Raw genomic sequence first — 5,305 nt, 5'->3', positions numbered from 1 at the left:
ATTCATTTATTTATCAAATGACCAAAATGCCCTTAAGGCATTTCTTTCAAATTTTTCCTATTCATGTCCATTTTTGTCCAAACTGTTAAAAATTGATCAAATTGCTAATTAGGACCTTCTAATTTATAATATAAAGCAATTTCATGCTAAAAGCTTGTAGAACACAAAATTTGCATCTTATTCAATTTGGACCCTAAAGTTCAATTATACATTTTATGCATAAAATTTTTTCATGAAACTTTCACACAAGCATGCATACATATCATGGACCTCGTAATAATCATAAACTAATTATTTCTATTTCGTATTTGTGGACTCAAAATCACTGTTTTGACTACGCCCTATTTCGGAATGTTACACTTATCATATACACAAAAACATGCCAAAGACAAGATATCAAGTAGCATAACTATCATACCTTAAACTAGCCTATACATGCCATATTTACAAATTCACAAGTTCAAAAGTACCAATTGGAATTTGGATAGTGTGATGTGCAACTCCGACTTATTTGAAACGAGCAAGCAACGAGCCTTTATAAAACATAGAAAAAGAAACAGAGTAAGCTTTACAGCTTAGTAAGCCTGTATAATTCAGAATTAAACTTATCATTTATACAAAATCAAGCAATAAATAAAATGCCAACAATTCAATTTAACCATCACCTATTCACACATAAACATCACATATTAGTCATTTAACATAAACATAAACCATCCATTAATACAATACTTTATATTATTTCAAAATTCACATATCATACATATAACAATAATATCACTTATAACTCGTAACTTATCTGTATAAACAGTATTTAGGCCCGTTGAACCTATTAGAACTTCAAAGGATAACTGAGTGAATAATACTAGTAATCTGTCAATTCATAATCATACATGCTCGTTTGAGTCATGGTCAGTAGGCTCCTCCTGAGCTGATAAACAATAAGCTCTATTGAGCTGAAAACGGTAAGCTCCATTGAGCTAAACAGTAAGCTCTATCGAGTTGAATCAATAAGCTCCAATGAGCTAAAATAGTAAGCTCATACGAGCTAAATCAGTAAGCTCATACAAGCTGTGGTGAGTCCACAACAAATGCAGGAACTCGACCAATACGGTAATCCCAGTAACATTGATAAACCGTAATTTATACATATTTTTACCCTATGCTTAGCATATTTTTGGATGAATTATCCTTAGATTTGGTGAATTCAATGCTCCTAATCCTTTAATTTCATGTTTTATACTTAGGTGAGCATAGGAGAGTAAAAAGAGCGAGAAATGGGCCGAAAATAGAGAAAATGGACCAACATGTGAAATCAACATGGCCTGGACTTCTGTACACGGGCAGACCACACGCCCGTGTCCTTTTAGTAGAATCAAGCACGACATACACTGGTAGACCACATGCTTGTGTCTATTTAACAGCCTTGAACACGGATTGAAGAAATCAAACACGGGTGTGTCATATGGACGTGTCCCTGTTGAGCCCAAGTTTAGTCCTATTCGGAAAAGGCCACTCTTGAGGGCTTTTAGGCATTCTAAAGCCTATTTAAGCACACTAGAGGAGGATTAAAGGGGACATACGGAGTAGGAGGCAAGGAATTACTTGAGGAAAGCCAATTGATCCATCTCAAAAGCCGAATTCACTTTCAAGAATGAAGATCTCCCTTCAATTCCCTTCAAGACTTCTTGGGTTTTCTTTATGTTTTGTTATCATTATTCATTTGAGATGTTTTCATTCATAAATATGAACTAAACCCCCTAAATACCTAAGGGTAATGAAACCTAAGATGAATCTTGTTATTATTATTTGAATTATATAATAAATATTTGACTTGTTCTTAATTATGAGTTCTTAATTCTTGCTTTAATATTTCAGGATATTGATTCAAGTGTTGATGTGCTTATTCAGAGGAGCAAAAGTCCCTGTCTAAGAGTAGATCTAACATAATTAAGCAGAGTTGATTGCACGCCTAGAGATAGGGTGACATAATTTTACCGGATTAGGGTGAAACCTAATAAGGGAATCCATAGATTGAGTTAATGCAACACTAGGGGTTTTAATTAGAAAGAGATTTCAATTAATCAACCTAGGGTTAGATGTTGTTAGTCTCGAGAGAGATAATAATATAACTTAGGGATTTTTACGGATCAAGTCAAGTGAATAAATCGTTTGATTTAGAGTCAATAACAAGTGAATTCTAGGTGGATTTTTCCCTTAGGTATTGTCCAAATCATTCAGTTTTCCCAAAAGTTATTTCCCCAATTTACTTTCTGTGCATTCTTAGTTTAGTAATTAGTTTAGATAAAACAAACCCCCATTATTTTTAGGCTAGATAATAAAAAGAAAGTTAATACTAGTACTTTAGTTCCTTTGGGTTCAACATCCCGGTCTTACCATAAGCTATACTACTGTTCGATAAGGTGCGCTTGCCTTTGTCATGATAATAGTTAGTTTTCAAGAACAGATATTCATAAATTATGAAACTTATCACGATTCACATCATATCAAGTTTTTGGCGCCGTTGTTGGGGAACTAAGATATTAGGAACACTCGATTTTTATTACTTTAGCCATTCTTATTTTTATTGCAATTTAAAATTTTATTTTCTTTTCTAATTTTTCGTTTATCCGCTTCTGGTAGGTTTTTATAGTGTATGACTAGAAGAAACCTGTCGGGACCATTACTTTTTAATAGTGAGATCGATCGCACAGCTCACAAAAATCGAAGAGAAATAAGGCGAAGCCTAAGATACAGAGAGGAAGAGCAAGAGGATGACATTCACACCACAACCGAGGAGATGGCTAAAAATCAGGAAAATTCGCTACCTTCTGTGATTGCTGCTGATCCAGTAAATTAGAATCCTGCTCCACGCACTATGTATGATTATGCTAAACCTAATCTAACAGGAACTGAGTTAAGTATATTTAGACCTGCTATTGCTGCAAATAATTTTGAACTGAAACCTAACACAATTCAAATGATACAACAGTTTGTTCAGTTTGATGGTTTGCAGGACGAGGACCCAAACGCTCATTTGGCGAATTTCCTAGAGTTTTGAGACACTTTTAAAATCAATGGAATTTCTGATGATTCCATTCACCTTCGGTTGTTTCCCTTTTTGTTGAGGAACAAAGCTAAATAGTGGTTGAACTCGTTACCATAAGGGTCAATCACTATTTGGGAACAAATGACCGAAAAATTTTTACTTAAATATTTTCTGCCAGCTAAAATGGCTAAATTGAGGAATGATATCTCTTCTTTTGTGGAGATGGATCTAGAGACACTCTAAGATGCATGGGAGAGATACAAGGACCTATTGAGAAGGTGCCCTCACCATGGGTTACCTTTATGGTTGTAGGTTCAAACGTTTTACAACAGTGTGAACCCCTCAACAAGGTAACTTATCGATGCAGCTGCTGGTGGGACTATCAATAACAAAACACCTGAAGTGGCTTACGAATTTATTGAAGAGATGTCACTAAATAACTATCAGTGGCAAGTCATGAGAACAAAGCCGACGAAAGTAGCCGGTGTTTTCAACCTCGATGCGGTTACTATGCTATCTAACTAGGTAGAACTCTTAAATAAAAAGATTAACGGTTTGTGTGGTTCTACTCAGGTACATCCAATAATGAGGTGCGATTCAAATGGAGGAGGAGCATACACAAAATATCAACCCTTCAACCCTAGCACCAAGGAGGAACAAATTCAATATATGGGCAATAATAATTCTAGATCTCAAAATAACCCATATAGTAACACATATAATACAGGTTGGAGTAAGCATCCCAACTTCTCGTGGGGTGGTCAAAAGAATCAAAGGCCACAACATCCTCTGGGTTTTCAACAACCACCTTACCAATAGGAAAATAAGCCGAATCTTGAGGAGATGCTAAAAAAATTTATCTCAGTGTCAGAAAATCGCTTTCAGAACATCGAAACAGCACTTAAGAATCAACAAGCATCGATCCAAGGGCTCAAAACTTAGATAGGACAGCTCACCAAACTAATTTCTGAAAGACCACAAGGTAACTTGACAAGTCATACTGAACCTAACCCAAGAGAACAACTCAACGCGATTACCACTCAAGGCGAGGAAGGGTTAGTTGAACCTGAACCAGAACCAAGACAATGAATGGTGGTAAGTAAAGGTAAAGGTGAGATAGTCCACAGTGAGCAACAACCGGTAAGTAAAGAGTACAAACCTCGTGTGCCATACCCCAATGTGACAAGGAAAGACCGCACAGATGAACAATTCAGTAAATTCCTCAAATTATTAAAAAAATTACATATTAACTTACCGTTTTTTGAAGCTCTTTCGTAGATGCCAAACGCAGTCAAATTCTTAAAGGAGCTTTTAACAAATAAGCGGAAGTTGGATGAGGCATCGCATGTGGAGTTAAATGCAGTTTGCTCAGCCATACTACAAAATAAGCTGGCCAAAAAATTAAAAGATCCAGTGAGTTTTACGATTCCTTGTCTAATTGGTAGTTTAGATGTTAATAATGCTTTGGCTGATTTAGGGGCTAGTATCAATGTCATGCCTTATAAAATGTTTAAACAACTAGGTCTTGGGAAACCCAAACAAACTAGGATGAACATTCAGTTTCCAGAAAAAACAATCAGATTTCCTTGGGGTATTATTGAAGATGTACTCGTTAAAATTGAAAAATTCATATTCTCAATTGATTTTGTTGTTCTAGACACAGAAAAGGATAGTGACGTGCCTTTAATTTTAGGAAGACCCTTTTTAGCAACTGCTAGAACTATAATTGATGTTGGTACAGGTGAACTCACGCTTCATGTGAGTGAGGAAACAATCACTCTTTAAGCTAGAAATTCTACTAATGCTGATCATGTGGTGCAACGTTATTTTCAGGAAATACGTTCGAAAAGCATACATGAGCCTTGTTCAAATAACAACAAAGAACCCATCTATGAAGAACAAAGGCTACAAGTAAAGGAACTAGATGAATGGCGGACACAGACATCGAGAGCACACGATAAACCAAAACCACGCCATGACAAGCTCAATATTTTACCAAATTAAATTAAGGTTGGAGACAAAGTACTATTAGATGCAACAGACCCTCAGATTGCCACCTCTGAACCTAATGGGGAAACCCCTCTTACTGTACTTAGCATTTTCCCATACGGCACAGTAGAGGTAATTCATCCCAAATTCGGTATGTTCAAGGTAAATGGTACTCGCCTAAAACCTTATTTTGATAAAATTGATAACAGGGATGAGGAGGGTAAACTCCTCACACTACCATGACCACGCAGCAGAGAGGTAAGTCGA

The 5,305-nt window shown here is 36.1% G+C and overlaps 1 non-coding gene across 1 annotated transcript; it reads right to left on the bottom strand.

The window, feature by feature from the left end:
- Positions 1-3,238: 3,238 nt before the first annotated feature.
- Positions 3,239-3,345, bottom strand: LOC121213293 (small nucleolar RNA R71). The gene has a single exon (XR_005908676.1). It is a non-coding gene; the product is annotated as a small nucleolar RNA R71 (small nucleolar RNA).
- Between the last annotated feature and the right edge of the window lie 1,960 nt (positions 3,346-5,305).

The sequence above is a fragment of the Gossypium hirsutum genome, chromosome A13 (genome assembly GCF_007990345.1).
Source record: "Gossypium hirsutum isolate 1008001.06 chromosome A13, Gossypium_hirsutum_v2.1, whole genome shotgun sequence".
NCBI classification, from domain to species: Eukaryota; Viridiplantae; Streptophyta; class Magnoliopsida; order Malvales; family Malvaceae; genus Gossypium; species Gossypium hirsutum.
Note: the sequence above shows the minus strand (reverse complement) of the source record. Positions and strands in the feature narration are given on the sequence as shown.